This window comes from Cinclus cinclus, chromosome Z, assembly GCF_963662255.1.
Source record: "Cinclus cinclus chromosome Z, bCinCin1.1, whole genome shotgun sequence".
Classification (NCBI taxonomy): domain Eukaryota; kingdom Metazoa; phylum Chordata; class Aves; order Passeriformes; family Cinclidae; genus Cinclus; species Cinclus cinclus.
Genome location: NC_085084.1, coordinates 76113460 through 76134621, shown reverse-complemented (window position 1 = coordinate 76134621; position 21162 = coordinate 76113460). Strand labels below are relative to the sequence as shown.

The 21162-nt window shown below is 41.0% G+C and overlaps 1 protein-coding gene across 1 annotated transcript in view; it reads left to right on the top strand.

The window, feature by feature from the left end:
• UNC13B (unc-13 homolog B) overlaps positions 1-21162 on the top strand; it is a 178620-nt gene that overhangs the window by 74056 nt on the left and 83402 nt on the right. The window lies entirely within an intron of this gene.

Genomic DNA, 21162 nt, shown 5'->3' with positions numbered 1-21162 from the left:
TCATCCTAGTGCTGCTGTGGAACGGGAAACTCTCGGTGCCTTTAACATTGCTTTCCCTGATACCTCAGATGGGACACCAACAATATGTTGATAATCTCCATAGTGAAAGTTCATTATCTGGTGAACCTTTAACAACATTAGGAATCCTTCAGGACTTGTATTTTCTATGAGAACAAGCTGTTGTATTATGTAGTTTTCTATTAATTCTATAGCTTTCCTTTACATTTTAACCTTTTGTTTTATTTTGAAGCAGCAAGGTAAGTGAAATATTGGAACAAATTAAGTGCCTGGGTATAAACTGCAAGTAGGCAGCAACCAAGGAGAATTGCTCTTTATTTTTAGAGTGGGCTCTCTGTGTGCATGTGTCTGTGTGTTTACTTTAGCAATACAATAGCTCCATTGGAAGCTCACTGGATTTAAAAATGTGCTTTGTGAAAACAATTTACACTTAGCATGTTCATTTGTATGCTCTATTTCTTAGTTTTTGTTTTCACCCATTAGACACTAATTGTAGATTTCTTATGACTGGTATAATTGAGGTTGTGTCTGTTTACTTCTCATACTTCTCTGTTAGGAGGGTTTGTATTTCAGCTGGAATTTGACATCAAAATCACTACGAGAAGAAGAGTTAAAGGGAAAGGAACTTGGGAATAATTTAAATTTGATCATTTTGAGAAGCAAATATCTTGAAGTAATTAAATTACTAGTTTGATTCTTCCTTAAATGTCACTCTTAAGAAAGGGGGTTTTTTAACACAGAGTATTTGTCATTGGCCTGATTTCTTGTGCTGAGAAGCTTTTGAGTTGATGAGATGGAATGACTGGCATGCAGGAGTGATGAGGATGCTGTACAAGCTTGTGAATCAGAGCAGATGGTGTGTTTTCAGATATCTTTTCAGTTTTCCTTCCATTTATATGGGCAGGTTTCTTTTGCTAATGGAGCAAGCCTTCTGGGGATAAACCTAATACAGAAGTCCCTGAGATGAAAAGGAGAGAGCTTATAGAAGTAAAGCTGCAGTTTTAGCACAGGAGGATTTTAGTTGCCACGTGCTATGTTTTAATATCATGAGCTGTAAAATCTTATTTATTCCATTTGCTGCATATGGTACCTTCACCCAGCCTGGCTGAACGCTGTCAAGTATCTGTCCTAAGGGACAGCAGAACAAGTCAGAATCAGTGAGTAAGATTGTGTAGAACCAGTCTGTACCAGGGCTGCGCTCTCTCTGCCCTGATAATAGAAGTCGAGTCTCCTAATTCATCACCCTGTACTGGTGAGTGCTGCCTGTCCCTCCCCTGCCTCAATGTTCCTGTGAGCTGAGGCAATGTCACCTGAAAACCGGCTTTAAATAACCTCAGTGAGTCATCAGAGTTTTGAGAAAATCCTTATGATAAGTGGTTCATGGTGGTTCTTGTCAGAAATGCAGGACTTGGAGAGTTCACACAGCAGTTGTTCAGCACTGGGCTGTAAGTTGGATGGAAGTAGAGGAGAGGCACACCATCTTCTGTTTCTTTTAGTCTAAGCAGAACTCTTAGCATCATTCAGCGTTTTCATAGCAGTGCATGCAAACCTTATTTAAACCAGAGGTACTGTGCTTGTACCAGTGCTGACTGTTTTCTTTCTGGTTAGAGATAGCAGAATAATCAGAAACCTTTCCCCAAAGTCTGGCAGACATTTCTAGAGTTTTCATCCCATGGCCAGCCAGCTTGTTGTCATGCCCTGATATTTTTTTTACAATTCTTGAAGCTGTTTCTTTTAAACCAGAAGCTGCTCCTTGATCCTGGCCCATGTGTTCAATGTAATGCTTTGTTCTTAGGATCCTGTTTTGGGATAAATCTGTTTTATGGAACAGTTAATGCTTTATGTTGTCCTGGGCAAGCCATCTGCTGATTGATTCAGCTGTATACAAAACCCCCATGCTTTGGAAATACTCAGTTCAGGGTACTGCTGAACTTAATTATTTCCCCATTTGCTCTTAAACTCCTGATAGCTGCTGCTCAGGTTTTGTATTTGCTGGAAAGGAGTGAAGTGACTTTTACATAAGATAGACAGAAGCAGCTGTGATGTCTATTTTCAGCAGTCAGTTATCCCTTTTGCCTTTTCCTCAGCACAGGGTTTTCTCAGAAGTAGGTAGGCATCTCAGAATTAGCTTGCTGCTTACCAGGCATGAGCCTTTGCACTGACATGGTCGGCAGCTTGCAGCCTGTGCCTCCCTCTGTGCTTGGGGACAGCCCCTATTTCCGTCTCTGGATGCTGCCTTTTCCTGGCTGCCAGGTGGTGACAGACCTCATTTGTTACTGCAGGCAATGCATCGCTGTGCCAGGCACTGCTGCCTCCAGCCTGCTGGAAAAGCTGGGATAGAAGGATGCAGAAGGAATAAGCATGTTGAGGCACTGAAGAATGGAAGGACTGCCTGGTGCTGAGATGCCCTCCAGGGGTTCTCAAGTCAGCTGGACTTAAAGCCTGGAGTCTCAGTCCCTCTCCATCTGTGCTCACAGAAGGGATGCTGTCTGGATGACAGACATTAGTCCCCATTTTACAGAAAGCTGAGACACACTTAACTTCTGGGATGTCTCCTAAGTTTGTAGAGGGCATTAAGGAGTTAAGGCAGAAAGTGCTATCTCCTCTGTGTACTACACAGTGATACTCTTCCATTACATGAGTTTAATTTTTGCTGTTTTGCAACAAAAATTTTTACATTGGTGAATGCCATGAACCCATACCACTTCAGTGGGTGTTTTACCCTCATAGTTTGTGATTTTTACTGTTCCTTTACTTAATAGCTGTCCTGATAACTTGCTGGTATGGCAAAATATTATTCAGGTGTGGATTTTTTTTCCCCTTGGTCAGCTGGCCTTATGTAAAAGGTGAGAAATGACTGTGATGTGGGGGGTGCAGAACTGTGTTATATTCAGTGTTCCCTGGATCAATTTTCCACCCTGAGGATGGTTGATTGACCTCACCTGACCTTTTGTCACTTATCACAAACTGCTCCTGAAAGGTTTCGTTGGGTCCTTTTCCTTTTCCTTTTCCTTTTCCTTTTCCTTTTCCTTTTCCTTTTCCTTTTCCTTTTCCTTTTCCTTTTCCTTTTCCTTTTCCTTTTCCTTTTCCTTTTCCTTTTCCTTTTCCTTTTCCTTTTCCTTTTCCTTTTCCTTTTCCTTTTCCTTTTCCTTTTCCTTTTCCTTTTCCTTTTCCTTTTCCTTTTCCTTTTCCTTTTCCTTTCCCTTTCCCTTTCCCTTTCCCTTTCCCTTTCCCTTTTCCTTTCCCTTTCTCTTTTTCCTCTTTCCCTTTTTCCTCTTTCCTTTTTCCTTTTTCCTTTCCTTTTCCTTTTTTTTTTTCTGTAATATGTCAAGTGTGAAGGCTGGCTGTCATTGATACCTGCATTGAAGTGTTTTGTCATAGTTTTTGCTTAGCTGTATTGAAACAGATTGTAGGTACGGGTGCAACCTGTAAAATATATTTGGAAGTGTTTAAAAACTTAAGAAAGTTCTACAGATAGGGCTGGGATGTAGTTTTGCAGCTAGTGCAGTAATTCCTGAAGAGGAAGCATTGAGGCTTGGCAGCAGAGGGACTGTGAAAGGGTTACCAAGGGACTGAGTAATAGTTCTTCTCCTCACATTGTTTTATGCAAAATTATTGTCATCCTTTTGTAACTACTGTCCTTTCACTAGCAGGAATGTGTTTCCCCTTCAATCCACCGTGGAGTTCCACGTGTCTCTTCTGCACCTTACTTTCAGCCTAAATGTCCTGAGGTGGTGTTTCTCAACAGTCTGTTTTGTTCTCCAGCTCTGCTGCTTTTTTGCCTAGGATTGCTCAGCTCAGTATCTTGTTGTTCTGATCATCCATGCTAGGACTCGAAAGTTAGAATTTTTGTTAGTTATCAGTAGTAGGTTTGAAGAAGGACACATTCTCAGCAGCAAAGCAATAATGCCATGTTCAGGTATGATCCAACTCAGAATTAAATCTAATGATATTTATTGGAAAAGTGCAGGCTCATCTCCAGATGTCAAACAGCAAAACTGATGATAACCCTTCATATCTCTGTCAAGCCTTGTTAGGATTCTTTCAGCAATTATTGTGTTTAAAAATGCTATAATATTCTCAGGAAGAGTCAATGTTTCAGCATGCTGAGTGCTGGGGCGATGTTGCTATGGCAGCCTTAGCCATGATTTCTTTCTCTTTTAAATGCCAAAATCCTTTTCCCCACAATGTCCTGCATTTTAGTTATTCGTATTCTTCATGTTCAAATGGCACTTTATAAAGTAGCAAGACCATTTATCAGGCATTTTATTTATTATTGTTGCTCCTAGTGTAATTTCTAGTACAGGTAATGCAATACCACTTTGTGTGAATGATACTGCAAATACAATCTAATCAAAAAGATTTCACTTAGTAGCATGAGTCAATAGCCAGAGAGGCTGCTGTGAAATGTTTTTCCGATCATGGTTAATTGTTTTTATATCTTTTTGCTGGGTTCCTTGAACATCACATCTGCCCTGGGGTACCAGCACCTCCTAACATGACACTGTGGGCTAAAGGTGTCTCAGCATTAACCTTAGTGTGATGAAAACCGGATAGCCATTAACAAGGTGTGTCAGACATCAGGATGAGCCACCCATGGGAGTGGTAAAGTCACTATCCCTGGAGATATTTCAAAGACATACAGATATGGCACTCAGGTATATGGTTTAGTGGTGGCCCTGGCAATGCTGGGTAAATTGTTGGATTTTATTATCTTAAAGATGTTTTCCATCCTAAAAAATTCTATGATTCTGCAAGATAAACATACCTCATTTTAGCAGAGTTTTTGTGCTCTCACCTCCTTTTCTTCCACCAGACTGCAGCCAGCCCACTGCAGTGTGGGGCAGTGCTAAAGGCACACAGTGCTGCCTTTGTTTTGAACCATGCTGGTCCAGGGTCTCACAAAGCTGAAGATGGTGCTCAGAGGGGATTGCAGTCACCTCCCCTCTCCCTGTTGAGAGCCTGGCTCTCTGTTTTATACTGTAAGCATAAAACATGGCTCATTCCCAGCTGATGAGCAGAGATATCATAATTGCATTTTATTCCTTCATGGGATTTCTCATGTTCTTTTTTTCCTCATTCATGGATGCTGGCACAACATGCTTTTACTCCTGTTGTCATGGCAAATCTGTATGTCAGGAGGAAAAGTATCTGTTGTTTATGTATTACAAAGCTATTTAAGAAGTGTGTCCAGTGACAAGGTAATGAGAAGTGCAGTGTTTGTGGTAGCTCACCTGTTTCTCCTCTCTAAAATCCTAATATGTCAGCTTTGTCTTCACGGGAATAGCAAAATAACCCAAACATCCCCGAGTAAAGCAGCAATGTGTTCTTCATGTTGAGCTTGAGCCTGGCTCAGTTTTGGGAGGTTGGGGAACATAGAAATGGTGGTGCCTGTGCATTCTGTTCTCCTGCACATCCAAAAACAGCTACGCTGAACTGAGCATGGAGTTCTCCTGGAGGGAAATGCCTAAAACAAAGCAGTCAGAACAAACCTTTTGTAGTCAGTGAAGGCTTGCAGCATCTGGCAGGACACCAGGATCCAAATATTATTTCCTTGAAGACTTGATTTCTTGTTATGTGTTAATATGACTCCTGAAGTAATCTTGGAAGAGAAGAAGACTTCAGCAAGTGTTTGCATCTATATTAGGTTTTGGGGTTCTTCCTGGGTGAACCTGCATTAACTTTTATTGTCACTTCACATGTCTGTGCTATAAAAAAAGTATGGCTCTAACACAGCACAAGAGAAATAAGGGATCTTTATAGGAGACAAGTTGCAGAGCACCTAATCTGGAGCATGGAAGGGACAGGAGCACTCACACAGCCCTGGGTGGAGAGGAGGAGGAAAGGACGTGGCAGGAGGTGCAGAGGCACTTTGGGACCAGCCCACAGAATGAGTGAATGCTCAGAGCTTCAGGTCTGAGCGTGGGCTTGGGGTGGGGAATGAAGGGAGGAAGCCCGTGGGAGAGGGACAAAGAGGGCAATGATTCTATTACTTGGTTCTTGGCATTCCACTCAGTGGGCAATGATGTGATCTTTGGTGGCAAGCAGTGATTTCCTTTCATTTCCACCCACTGTAGAGAGAGGTAGGAAGGCTTCTCTCTAAGCCAGAGCTGCTGTCCACGTGTTCTGCTCTGGCCTTCTTCCCAGCTTTGGAGGAAACAGTTTCTGTCCTCTGTGGGAAAAGATGGAAAGATACTGCTGGTATTTGATGAAATTAAAGATGCGCTTTTGAAAATCTGCAACGAAGTAGATACTCTTGTGTGTGTGTATATATATGCATATACACCTATATATACATATGCCACAATTACTATATATAAGTAAAAATGACAACATTGTATTGTTTGCACTAAGCTGCCAGCTTTGGAATGGCTGCAATCTTGCAAATAAATGTTCAGCAGGAAAAAGTGATTTCTGTAAGAAAATGCTGCTCTCGAGTGTCTTAGCAGACAAAGGAAGTGAGAGCAAGCTTTGTCATGAATTGATTTATTTTTTTTTTTTAACTAAAGTGATCATTATGTCCCTCTGATGTCTTGAAAGTTCTGTACAGAAGGAAATATGATAAAGACTGAGCTTTCTGAGGGAAACCTTGCACAAGCATATGTAGGCTTTTCTCCTAGCACTTGGAGTTCAATATGCTGGATAGTATTTGAAATGAGCATTTCTGTGTGCTACCCTCAAGCAACACGTGTAGGGAGCCACAGCTGTGGAGCTCTTTTATTTGGCTGCCATTGAATCCAATTGCTTGCTCTCCAAGGGTTCACTTCTTATGACAGGTACAGAAGTGATTTTTTGATGTTAAGCATCAGTTACCCACTCAAGTGAAAGTGGCTAAACTGTGTAAGTGGTGGAAGAAGAGAGTCTGAGAAAATATTCCTTATGTCAGCCCTGTTATATGAGGAAATAGTTAAAAAAAAAGCCCAAAAAATCCCAACTATTTTTTCTGGACCAATGGCCTGAAGAATCTAGAAAATTAAAAAAGAAGCTGACAATCAATTTCATAGAGAATTTGTTTAGCCTAGAAAAGGGCAGGTATTGCCTTTGGTATGGAAGTTCAGCTGAGGTGCTTGATGATGGCACTTAAACCTGAAGCACAGATGCAACCTCTCTTATAGCATATTAATTAAGCTCTTACTGTAGAGATTGGTATTTGCAATGCTGCTTCCTCCTGATCAAAAAACCACTCTTTCCCTTCTGCCCACAAAGTGAAACAATAAAAATGAAAGACAGTTACCATAGGCCTTAAACAAAACAAGAATGTGAGAAACAATATGTGCTTCAGACAGCAAGTCCAAACTGAATCATCTAATACACCTGTGTTCTTCAGTCACCTTGCGTCCAGGAGGGTCCTGTGTGGGTCTCTTGTATGCCCTACTCTCTGGAGAAAAAGACTGATTGCATGTTGCTTAATAAGTATGGCAGTAAAAGCATGTGGAAGTTTAAAATAGTTAACATTATGGAGTTTTTTGTTTTCATTTTGCTCATTAGAGAGAGGATTTTAATCAGGGAAAATAATCAACTGCAAAATCTCCAGAGCTGGAGTAGAAGTGACATGCAGTAGCTTCATGCTGTCAGCTCAGCCTGTTTGTGCATATGCTGAGTGTGGCATATTTAAGTGCAGGTTAGCTTGGAGCTTGCAAGCTTTGAGGTGTTTTATTTTTTATAATTTTTTATTTATTTTAGTTTTTGGTGGTTTTTTTAATTTTGTTTTTTGGATTTTTTTTTACTGCTTTGTCGCAAAATATTGAGATGAAAATATTAAAATAGCAGAAAGGTTTTACTCCTAAGATCTGTCATGCAGTCTACTTGCCACTTTACGTCACTTTGTGCAATTCCTGTGGGCTAGCTGGTACTGCGCCAAGTTAAATTAGATTTCTGCTTTGGTTTGAAGAAAGAAAGGATGATGACTGTGAACTTGAAAGAGAGGAAATGTGCAAGGATAGAATTTCTAATGTCAGAATTCTGTATCTGGGGGGTAATTAAATCACACAGTGCACAATTGCCAGAAGATCAAGCTTGAGAGTAATTCGCAAACCTGGTAGAAAAACGACTACAGAATTGCTTTTTGAATGTGACCTTTTTCTACACTCTCTTGAATAGAAGAGGGAGTGAGGAACACTTATTCCAAGAAGAACCTGATCTGGGGAGGTGTACAGACAATGTCTGTACACTTCAAATAGCACATCCTCTTTCTGTCTGATTTTTTGTGTATGCTGGTTTTAGGTTTTTGGGGTTTTATTATTATTCTGCTTAAGTTACCTCGGATATTTCTATTTGAACCAAACTGTAATGTTTTTTTCCCCTCTTTTGGTAGCTGCCTCATGACAGAATAAGAACTGGATACAAGTTGTGCATTGGGAAGTGATTGATGTGTGCTTGTGCAGCTTGTAGCACTATGAGAAACACAGGTGCAGCTGATGATGTTTGCTAGAAGTAGATTGAAAAAGCAAGAAAATGAAATTTCACTTCTGCACAGAAAACCTGTTGTAAAACTGCAGGGCAGGAGGCAATTCCGGAAGCAAAAACTCCATTTGTTTCTGCGGGACAAAATGAAGAGGCTTCTCCAAGGCCCAGTAGATGATAGTTCAAACCATGCACATCGCTGCCAGCTCTCCCCAGTGGAGATTGAATCAGACATGTTTGTTTGTGGAATCAAGAGGAGCTCTCCAAGCACTGAATTTTCCATGGCTGGAGGGGACTTTCATCAGGATGGAGGACATGATTCCGAGGGAATGAGTGAAGTGTGTGTTGGCGAGGTGGAACTGAACTGGGGTGGCTATGTAAAAATACCATGTTCAGTTCAGCAGAACAAGAAGGACTTGCAGGAGAGTTCTTCTGATGGTATCACTCAGACCTCTTCTGAAATAAAGGGCAGAGTGTCTGAGGGGCAGGACCTTTCTTCTCTGAGCATTACCATGAGCTGGAGGGATGCAGCTGAAAGGCAAGGGTGCTTTCCTCAGGAAAAGACAATTGCATACAGGACTCGAAGAAGGCAATCAAGAGACCGATCAGCTGATGTGGTTGATTACATTGTTAAAGAGCTTCAGGGAATAAGTCGAATCCAGACAGAGATTGCAGAGCTCCGTCAGCACCTCACCTTGATAAAAGGCTCTGTGGATGAAGTCTCCAGCTGTGTGGACACAGTCTTGAGTGAGATAGAAGGCCTGCAAGGTGGCTCCAGTGGCAAAACCCAGGGTACACATGCTCGAGAGCCAAGAAGGGAGGTACAAAAGGAAGAACCAGTGTTATATTTTTATGGCATCCCAGAGAAAGATGGTGAAAACACAGTAGAGCTAATCTGCAGCTTTTTGTCTGAATATCACTGTTTCAATGGTATTCAGTGCAGTAAGTATATAAAAGATGCTTATAGGTCAGATATTGGTACAGGCAAGCCATTAATGCCAAGACCAGCAGTTGTGAAACTTGTAAGTTGTGAGCAAAGAGACTTTATTTTACAGAAGTCTATCCTTCTGCAGAGCTCAGGGGTCCGAGTTGCTACCAGTGAGGAGCAAAAACAGCAGAATGGCCAGAGGGGCCAGAAAACAGATTCAGTCTCTTCACAGTCTGCCTTCAAGAAAAATAATCAGAACTCGATGAATCCTGATGGAGCTCAGAGAACTGATGCTATTGGGCACCTTCAGACAGACTCATGCCAGGTTAAGTATAAAAGCACAAGTAGGAAAGCACAGTGTGCAGGGGAGAGACTTGATTCTGTGCAGAAGTCAGGCTTGACCAAGAAAGACACCTTAATACCTGAAACTGGAAAGGAAGCACAAACAAAAAGATGCAGTGAGCAGCCTTCAGATGACAGGGACAATTGCCAGGCCCTTGCTGAACCTCCACAGGCGACCAATTCACCTAAATCAGCTGATGGAAATCATTGCTGCTCATCTGACTCTTCAGGCCATGCAAGTCAGATGTGTGCTTCAAGTAATGGTAGTGAGCAGAGGCTTGACACTAAAAGTGTCACTGAGAATTCTTCTCTTCTAGAAAAAGATGAGGGGATAACCACAGAAGAAATTGAAACAGACTATGATAACTCTTGCAAATTTACCAGTGCAGAAAAAGGTGATGTTCAAAGAGAAGATGTTTCTAGTGGCGTGACAACCATTAGCTATGATCATACAACAGATGAAATGGCTGACAGTAGTGACAGCTTGAAAGATATGATCCAAATGGACCTGAATGATCAAGATCCAACTGACCAGGTCTTTAGGGATGTCCTGGAAAATTCCCAGTATTTCCTTGACCACTCCCGGGACAACATTGATCTTGTAGACATGAAGTTTTACACTAATAAGCTTGGGAAAGCTATTCACCACTTCAGGTCTGCTCTCCAAGTGGTGTTCCATAAACTGGAGACAAGTGATTCTGAGATCCTTTTGGAAAATGATAGTGGCTTGCAGATGGATGATGACAACACGCTTATGCTGACCAGTTCAGGTATGGGTGGGAGCTCTGACTACTTTGCAGAATCCCCTCCTAGTCAGACCTCTGAGACCCAGGCAAACACCAATGTCAACAGTGAAATATCTGCTCAGATGCAATTTGCTCCTTCCAGTCTTTCCTCTGTTGCTCATGAGCATCCCGTTTCCAGTGTGATGCCATCATCTGACTGTGAAATTCCTACCAGGCAGCAGTTACCTCCTAAGGAACTTGGAGAAGATGGGAACCATCCACCTGAGCCAGCAAAGGAGTGCAGGCCCATGAGCCTTGACAAGGTGTGCGCAGAGACCATCTACCTGAACAAATGCATCAACAATTTCAAAAATGTGCTGAGGGAAAAGAGACAAATGCGTAGGAGACTCTTAAAAGAATTAGCACAGGAGGGAAACTGGAATTCTGCTGAGGAGACAAATTCAGGTAAAATGAAAGAAATGTTTGTAAGGAGATGTCAAAATCTGGTATTTGTGCAGCCAGCGGCCAACACTTCATTCTGTGGGTGAACTGTGAACATTCTGTGAGTTTATTAAAAGTTGTGAGCAAATCGTTACAAAGATCAGTACATGTGCTCTACAACAGTACTGACAAACCCCCCTAAAATTTACTGTGTAACACACTGAAATGCCAGTTAGCAAGCTTCACCTTTTTTTTTCCTTTGAGAGAGGGAGATTTGCAGTGCTTCTTCAAAATAGCAGGTGTTAAGGTTTTTCATCATAATTCGTGACTTGGTTTCTTGTTAAATATAATAGCTAAGACATGTGATAACAAAGTGTGCATTTGAGCTATAAGTAGCCAGATTTGCAGTTTTGTGAGTTGAGTGGATCTAGACTTTGATTCTTTCACAAAGTAGGAGTTCTCAGTGTTTAATCACTGCCAGATGTTATCCTAGTAGAGACCTTTAAAAATAATAAATAGTAATAATGGCTTGTCCATGAGATAGAAATTTTTTGTTTCTGGGGAACTACATTCCTTATTTCCAGCTCAGATTTTGAAATTTGTGACCACAGCAGATGTGATCTGAACAGTGGTGGAGCAGTGTTCCTGAACCATTTCCTCAGGCTGTGGGAGATAGAGCTGGCTGACATCTTTTGATGGGACATGTTTTGACAGCCTCGATTTGGTAAAACAAAACCTGAAGTGGAAGTGTGGGTCCATCTTCCCCCTTCCTCTCCAGGCAGTGAGAAGGCTTTCCCAGTGTCATCTCTACAGGTCACTACACAGTTAAGGAAAGAGGCTTTGGTTCAAGAGTAGAAGTTAACTACAGCTTGGCATCTTCATGTAGTTGTTGTGAACTTCCCTGTATCAAATACTGTGTTCATTCTTCTTGCAATCATGAAAGCTGGTCAGAATGATCAGGGGCTCTTCTCCCCACTGAAGGAGTGCTTTTCCAGTGACTCTGCTTTCACTGTGAAGAAACAGTCTGTCAACCTGTATTTGATCTGTACCAGTCATCTTCTCAGTTATGCAGATCATAAAGCAGGTAATCAATTCTGCTTTCTTATTTTATGCAAGGTCTTTAGTGTAGAGGTGGATCAAAAAGTAAGTTTTTAATGAAGGAAATGCTGGGATTTGTTAGTGGGCTTGGCCCAGACACTTTTTTTTTTCTTTTCTTTTTTTTTTTGCTGATCTTTGTGTGGTGCTCAAGTCCTGGACATAAGTCCTAATTTTAGAACCTGAGGGAACAGACAGTGGTTTGGATTAGTATGTGCCACAGTACAGCAGAAGTACTGAAATAGCCTGTTTCTGAATGTGAGAGGAGACTGCTCATCTCAGCTGAGTTTGAGCAGCACAGGAATGTTCACAAGGCAAGAAGTAGCCAAAACAATTGAGGAGGAGGAGGAGGAACAGAGCTGTGCTTTATACCTTAGATACGGCTCCAGGGTGAATTGGATTTTCTCATCCTCCCTGGTTCAGTTCTCTTGAACATCATCCAGTGATGTGACAAAAAGTTGGTGGCACTTGTGTGCCACTCACACAAAGGTAGATCTATAAGATAGATTCAGCAGCTGAAGCCATAAAAATAAGAGTGTGATGAAGTCACAATGTAGGAAATGTGCTCTGAGAGACAGGAGGAGTCAAAGGCAGTGGAAAAAAAGTGGATGAAGGATAAGAAGAAGCAAGACCTTGGGGAAAAAATCCCCAGAGATGCCAGGAAGCAAAGAAACCCTGACCCTGACAGCTAGACAGGGAAAGAGTCGGAACTAGATGATCTTTAAGGTGTCTTCCAACGGAAAATATTCTGTGATATTCTGAAATAGTGTTGTTTTGGCATGTATTTTTCAAGAAAGAGAAGCTGCAGTTTTATGTCCTGTTTCAATGTACTCAAGTTTGGACCAAGCTTTTATTTTCTTCATTTGGAAAAAGCGTCATACCTGGAATGCAGTAAAATGTTGTTGGTTTGCTTTTTTCCTAGCTGTAGGTGAGTGTTTATGTCTTACTTTAAAAATGTAATTTGTTGTTAATAGCCTTCTCTGTTCCCAGATAAGGTCCACTGAAAACCCAGTTCTGCAGATGTTTTTTTGGCTCTGAATATGAATCTCACATTTGCTCAAAAGTTCAGTTCAAGGTATTTTCTTAAATGTGTTTGGCAGCAGCCTCCAGCAAAGGAGGGGAAGAGAAGTTTGAAAGTGTTGGTAAATATGTATGTTTTGGTGAATCAGAGATGATGCACTGGCATAAAGGTTTAAATTATTTATGGTTAATACAGATGCAAATTACCGGAAGAACTTGGAACTTGGCATATGTGTATGAATAATTGTGTGTAATTGGAAGTCAGAAGAAAAAAAATTAAATACCCCCTGAATATCTGAGGAAACTTTTAATGTTTGAAATTGAGAAAGAACAAAAAAATTAGTTTAAGTGAAGATGACAATAGTTTGAATTAGTGTAAAGTAAAGCCCTGAAATGCTAGAGATTTTATGAGATTTAAGGTGGCTGCTCAAAAGTGAAATGGTGAAAGAATTCTCTGATAAGGCTTTAGTCAAGTTAGTGACCATTGGTGAAGCTGTGAGTGCACATGCTGTAGTGAGACACAAGGTTTTAAATCTGTGTCTGCAGTTAAGAGCTTTGCCAAATTTTACATTTGGCCTGAAACTGTCACTAGCACCCTTAAACTGATGGGGCTCAGAAATAAAAGACGAATATGGATTTTAAGCCAAAATGTTTTTTGGTGTGTTTTGTTGATGTAGTTGTTTTTTAAATTACCCAAAAATTAGTCTAATGCAAGATTTATTGCTTTTGTTTGTATGAAAATTAATTTGACCTATATTTGAGAAGCTCTAGTGCCCTGAGGTCTTAAAATTTGGCAGTGCTAGCCTGTGTCAAGGAATTTTCTGTGGAAAATCAACCTCAAATGAGCGGAGTGAATATGCTTTTGAAAAATGTTTAGCTTGCATATGCTCACTGGTAGCTTGCTACTGTTGAGCTGTTGCATTGCCAGGGACTCCATCTGTCCTCAGTGTTTTCCAGCTGGGGGCTAAAAGCAGGGTTTCCCTGCTCGACGTGACTGAGAGCCACAGCAGACCTGAGAGGGGACACGAGTCCAGGTCTCCTGCATTTTCTGCCCCTCAGGACTCCACAGGAGAGGCCAGGAGTTCAAATGCAAGGGAATTAAAAACCCAGGAATAGGGATGCCTGGATCTGCCTGAAAACATACTGAAACCACCCCAGGGACCAAGTCAGGCGAGATTTGGCTTGGGTTGGAAGGGCTTGGGGTGACTGTGTAAAAAGGACAAAACCAATGGACCTCATGTGGAATTGTGTCTGTCCAGGTGAAAAGGTTTTTCTTAATTGAACAGGACAGACAAGAAAAAGGTACAGAAAATTACTTCACAGAACAGTCAGATGGATCCATGCCCAACAAAATGTGTTCCCATCTGGGTCTGGTAGGGCACCCAAGTTTCCTCAGTTTCTCCAGGTCAGCTGGTCTGTGCAGGGCAGACTGCCAAAACACGCCACTTGTGCCACACAGTGTTTGCAGCATCCTGCTGCTTGTGATTTCTCCTCCATTAGCTCCAAAGGGAAAGCCTGCAGGGTGGTTCAGAGGCTTTCTTCCCTAATGAGCATCCATTCGGGCATGTCTTAAGGTGGAAAATGGGGTTTTTAATTTAGCTACAATCCAGCATTTCGTTTTCTAAAGTAATTTGACTTCTCCTTAGCAATTGAGTTAAAATAGCTTATCTGTTTTCCTGTCTTAGTTGATTGCATGACTGTAATTACACCCATGTAGACAGTAACTTCAAAAACTATTTTTGCTTTTAAACCAATTTGAGTGTCTCCTGTTGCCATGAAGATATTTCTTCCCTTCCATCGTTCATACACAAATGAGTAAGAGCATTCTTCTGTGCAGATAGAGAATTAACTGATTGGAAGACTTAGAAAATATCATGTCTGTACCGGAAGTTTTGAGTATGACTCTCATGTAACTTTACTAGCCTTGAAATTGCCTATCCATAAACATGAGATTTAGTGTAGGAGGCTTCTGGATTTTTATTTTTTTTTTCTCAGAGGAAGATTGCCTAGATGTATAAACCCAGAAAATATCTCTCTGCATTGTGATATTTGCAAAAGCAAAATGTGTTCCGTGGGAGCTGCCAGTTTCCTCATACTGGGCAAAATGTACAGGGAGTGAGGAAGGGAGCAGGGGAGATGTTTCAGATGCAGGGATGCAAGCAGTGGATGCAGTCAGGAGGAGAGGGGAACAAATTTGTTCCTCCTTATAATAAATACAGGGTATTTTTCCTGTATGATAAATGGTGTCTCTAATTCTGTGTTAAGAGTACTTAAAATTCTTCAGTTAATGAAACAGGAACAGTAAAAAGAGCTCTGAAAAGCATACCTTTTAATGCATGTGCAGTCATGGATAAAATTTGCTGAGTTTAACTTGAGGTTGTCTGTTAGAGATTAATTGTCTGGTGCATGTCCCAGGAAGCATATGGGAAAACTCTCTGCTGCACAAACACGTTACCAACTTGTGGCAAACCTTTACCCCGATTTCTGTAAAAATAATTTAACAGAACTCATGGCAGAAATCTGATCTACTAACTTTTGTTCCTCTACTTCTTCTCTTTTTTTTTTTTCTTTCTTTGCAGAAGGAGGTAGAGGAGAGCTCCAGGTTGTACATGTTGTCCCTTGTAACCAGCATCTCTTTCTGAAACCCCTTTGTGTGCATGTCTCCTCTTCCTGTAGCCACTTGCTCCTGCTGAGGCTCCAGGGTTGTTTCACATGTCATGGTTGTCTGAGTCATTGTTAACACTGTGTGTGAGTTAAGAGTCTGTTCAGTGCCTATGACCTTGTAAGAAGAGGAAAACATGAATGCTTGGAGTGATCTTCTCCCTTTGGTGCTCTCTGGGGTGTGTGTGATGTGCACAGGCACTACATTAGCAGACGACAAGTTGTTCATCTTGTCTTTTCCAGTCTTCCTCTTTATGAATCTTGTTTAAATCAAGTATTTTCTAATTTTTCTTCAGTTATATCATTTCATCTCTGTCTGGCTCATCCACTTTCATCCATTAAAAGTCAGAAGTACGTTTGTGGGCTGTAATAGTGAGCTTAATCAAACCTGGATGCTGAAAGATGTCTGCTGCAGGTCCCATGCCTTTTTAGGTGGTCACTTTGCTTTGAGCAGGGCCCTGTGCCCCGTGGGAAGGGCAGAACGTTTCCCTTAATACATACAGTTACTGTCTTTCTAGTCATGGACTGGCTAGCTCTCTGCCCATTATCCTGTGGGCAACTGGTAGCTCTTTCCTCCTAGGAGGATCTGCAGAATTGTTTTGTTGACTGCTGTGTGCTTTGTCAACAGTTGTGTTAGCAGCTGTATCTCATGTAGAGAAATTACTGGCTTTTGGATTCTCAGCCGTTTTATTTTCATGACTCTGTGCTATGTGTATGCAGTGCCTGCTGTGCTTCCCTCTCTTCCGTAGCTGTATAAATGAGGTAAAACTGCCTTCCAGGAGAAGCTGAACCTTGCACGGATTTTGGGCCTCCATGCAGATGTCATCGCTTGAGTCTGATGAATTTGCATTTCTAAGCTTTATTGGCTCATATATCAGAAGTTTTGTTTCCTTCTTACTGGTGAATATCTTAATTAATTAATGCTTTTTCAGGAATGCAGAGATACATGGTATAAAATATTGGTGTTAAATTCAATCCCCTTTTGGCTTCAGTACAAAAGCACTGTAACCTCTTCTAAACTGTTCATCTGGCAACTGGAAAAGTGGTACTGGATGATACATCAGTTGGAAGGAGCTTCCTTTGGGGCTCTTCAGCCCTTAATTAAATGGATGCTGTTGCAGAATACAGAATAAATTTAAAATAATCCCTTGACTTGTTGAAGCTTTGCCTTCTGTGTAAAATGCAGCGTACTTGAGTGAATGAAGACATTGAACCACAAGACTGACTTGTTTGATTGGGAAGATTTAGTTCGGTCTGACTCTGTTAATGCCACTGAAGAAATGCTCTAATTAGGCATGACCAGAAGTTTAATTTAGTCAGTGAAACAGTTGCTCCTTGTTTTAGCCTGATTCAGATTAACCTATATCTAACTGAGGGTTTTGAGGTCTAATAATAAAACATGATATTTGAAAACAAGTTAGGATGATTTTCAAAACAAATAAGAAGTCATTATTGATTTTTCATCTGTTTAAATAAAGCAGCATAAAGCAGCTTTACATGTTTTACATCTGTTTTATATTTTAAGAGGATAATGTGCTAGATACAGTACTTAAATGTGATGGGAAATTACATTCTTAGGAAGCCTTTTATGTGGAGAGCTAGATTTTTACGGAGAGCTAACAGATTTGTGGATGTTCTTCCTTTCCCTTGTACTACTCCAGGCTTTGTGATTTCTTATTGTATTTTTTTTGCCCCTCTATCCGTTTGAAGGACTTGCGCTTCTACAGAAGTACGTAATTGTTTGTTGTGTCCATTAAAGCATTTTCTTGTGTATGAGAGAATTAGCAAAATTTTAAAATTGCAAACTTCTCAAGTTGCTTTTAAACCCAGCTACTGCTTTTTCTGAGTAAGCAAAACTCCTGTTTCCTTTTTAGGCTTCACCAAACACTGCTTTCCCTGTGGCTGAATACTTTGCCTTAAGTGACCATGTCTGTTGTCTTGTTTAATTCAGGGCCTTAAATTTATGCCACTCTGTCACTGATATAGTTTTTCTAACAGGTTCTTGCTTGATAAGAAAATCTAATTACTTGGAGAAGACCTTTCAGCAGCTGGTTATGATATGCTTTACTGAGTGAATATACTGCAGTACAAGGGGTGACAAGCACTTCCCCATTTGAGAGTATTTGTTGGACAGTAGGTATAAAAATGTCATCCACCAGCATCAGAAATTAAAAAAAAAATCAAGTAAGGATGCAATGGCCTGTTTTATTTACAGGTTTGTTTCTCCATTGTTTCAGTGCTCCCATATGTGCTTACTGGAGATTAAAAAAAATAATTCAGATTCAGTCTGGTGTGGCTGCTTTCAAGGAAAGATCAAGTGACAGAGCTGTGCAGAGAAGGCCATGAGCCAGCAAAGCACTTCCTGTGACATGCAGCATGTGGATGGATGACGGGTGTTAAATGTGTCTGCTTTCCCTTTGCCTTCCCATTTGTCCTTGGAAAGGACAGTGCTAAAAACATTCACAGTTGTTGCTGTGCTCTTCTCACCTGCCTGTTGTTTCTGCTGCTTACCCAGGCTCTGACCAGCTCAGGCTGCTGCCATGGGCTCAACTTGAGGAGACCCATTGCTGATGACAAGTTCCAGGGCAGCTGCTGGAGCCCTGCTGTGTCCTGCATGAGTGCTGCCTCTGGAGAGTTGGAAACTCCCCACGTGCAGCAGACCCATCTGCATGGGCAATATTGGTATTTGCTTTCTTTAAATGAGGAGGAATATGTGAAGAACTCTTATTCCTATGAGGGGTGCAAACTGTGGGTTACTTTATTTAGCTGGTATTGCTGGAGATGTCTTTAACCCTTTTGCCAGCATATGTAGCTGGTTCTTTGACTACATATGTCAGTACAAGGAGGGACTGCTGAGGACTTCGTAGTGATTGCCACTGTGTGGTATTATGCCATTTCCTTTTATATGAACCTCCCAATTTCATTCTCTAGAACTGTTATGGTTTGGTGTCTGCTTCTCCTTTTGAAAGGCTTCTACAGAGCTATCGTGAGACACCTTTGAATTTTCATCCTCTGTTCAGCTGCAGTTCTTCTATTCACCTGCCTGCTGAACAAACACAGGAAATGGTTCTTTTAGCCAGAGTAAGCAAGATGTTTCATTCTTCTCCTTACAGGATTGTGTTTACATCCTCCAGCTGCGTTTGCCATTTTCCCTTGTGACTTTTTTTTTTTACTTTGAGGCAGAATAAAAGTATTTGATATGCTTTTCTGAAGAAATCTTGCCAACATAGTACAAAGGTATTTATGCTTTTACTTTTGTGGAGACATTTCTTTGGGCATACTCTATGGGTTATGTTCTCTTCCTACCTGGCTGTATCATAGAGGCATATGGTCAATGTGATGACTAAATAAATCCGTTGTTTTATGCTTTTCTCAGCTGAGGAACGCTTGTATGCAGTCAAATTCATGGCAGCCTTTGGGACTTTTACCTTGCCATTTTTTCCATGTTTCCATGTCAGTATTTACTGATCTCAGTTCTTTCTACTGGATCTATGAGTTCAATGGCAATAATTCTCCTGGGTTTGTAATTTCCAGATTTTGTCAGCAGATCCTACTTACTCCCACTAGCTTCCTTATTGCGTTGTCCATGGCTGGCTCAGTTACAGTTACTTGTTTATCCACCTGAAAGCTCCTCCCTCCTCCTCAGCTTATCCGGTCTTTATTAACGTCACATGGCACTGCATCAAAAGGGTTTTTTTTGAAATTAAAATTCAATTCATCATTCATTTTATGGTTAGAGAAAAATAGTTGTGTGAAACAAAACCAGAATGTTTGCAAAATTGGTTGTGCCTCTGTTATATTTTTTCCTGTTTTTCAGTAGCCTCCAGCTTAATGATTTCCTTCAGGTTTGCTCAGAACCCTTTCAAGCTTTTGAAGCCAATAATGGTCCTACACTAATCTAGATCACATTTCCCTCCTCCACACACATACACTTTATCTGTGGGCTCTGCACTGGCTCTTCTGCAGTCTCGAGGCATCAGCCCTCGTTTGATGGATGTCAGGTCCTGGTTCTCCTGGCATTTTCTCAGGGAGAAGGCTGCCTGGAGCAAATTAGCTCTTTGCTTTCAGCAGGTGATAACTCCTGCTTTCACACAGCCATCACCTGCTTTGGCCCTGCATCAATATTGCCACTTACTGAAAGCTCTTTCATTTTGTGCTGTTATGCCCAAATGATTTTCAATCTTGACCCTAGAGAAGCTCTGCCTTTTGTTTTTATTTGCATGTCTGAAAGACTTGGTAAAAATAAATTATAATTTTGCTCCTTTATTTTAATTATCTGGAACTCCTGGCAAATTTTACTTTGCACATTACGAATCTAGGATGTGATGTAGGTATGTTTCCTGGTCATAGTTTCTGCCCTCCCCACATCCACATTGCTGTTCTCTGTTGACTCATGGCTGCCTATAGGAAATTGCTTATCTCCCTTTTTCCCAGATTCTTGATACTCTTGCACTCTCCAGTGTGCAGTGAACATGCTGTTTTGTGGTCTGTTAATGACTCAAGTATCAGTCACTTATATTTCATTCTCATGTAAAGTGATTAAAAACCTTGTTATTATTGACTCCTTCTGCCAGTCAATGTTGCCATGTTTGTGTTTGTCATTCTCTATCATTCAGCACAGCTGAGTCATCGGTATCGAGCTCAGTCCAGTATGAAACCTTTGTCCATTTTAGTGTTGCTTTTTAACTACAGCTCTGAACACTTGCTCAGATGCAAAGGTGGAGATGTGTGTTCAAAAGGATCTGATTGTATTTACTTTATAAAATCTCTCTTGTCCAGCAGTTGCTTCCAATCCCTCTAGAAAAAATACAGATTTCTGGCTGAGGGGTTTTGGTAGCAAAGCTTGTTGGAACTTGGTGTGCTGCTGCAGCTGTGGGGAAACGTGCATGGTACTGGACTGTGGGTCTGGGCCCCTTCCTGCTCTGCAGGCGTGTCTAATGCTGTGCATTCCATTATGGATAACATCATACTGTTCAATCTGTTTAATTATAAAATAATAAATATTAATAATATGTAGTCTTTAAATCTGCAAATTCCCTAATTTGTAGGACTCAAAAATACAAAGTTTGGACATTTCCTTCTGTTCAAGTTGATACCTCAAAGAGAACTCCTTTTTCTTGGTTATTTCTGCTTTTCTTGCGAGTCTTTATCTGTCACCTGTGGACATTGTGGGGTTACACAGCTCACATAGAGCACATGTTAGGAAAAAAAGGAAAGAAAAAAGGGGCTGTGTTCTTTTATCTTACATAAAGTTGGATCCTGCTTCCTGACTCAAGGTCTTTTATTTTGTTGACTCTCAGGCTGTGAGTTCCATGGCTGGAAACACTTCCTTTTTCACTTTGTGCAAGTTGCAGCCTCCTTTTTCTCTTGGCAAATGTGATTATCTGAGGTTGGAATTTTAGCGATAAGCATCATGACCTGCTTAGTCCTGTGTGAAAGCAGCATTTCTTTTAGGGAGTGAAGGAGAACATATGACGTGTAAGCTGAAACAAAGAGGTTTCCAGTTACAGGTAACCATTTTTCATTATC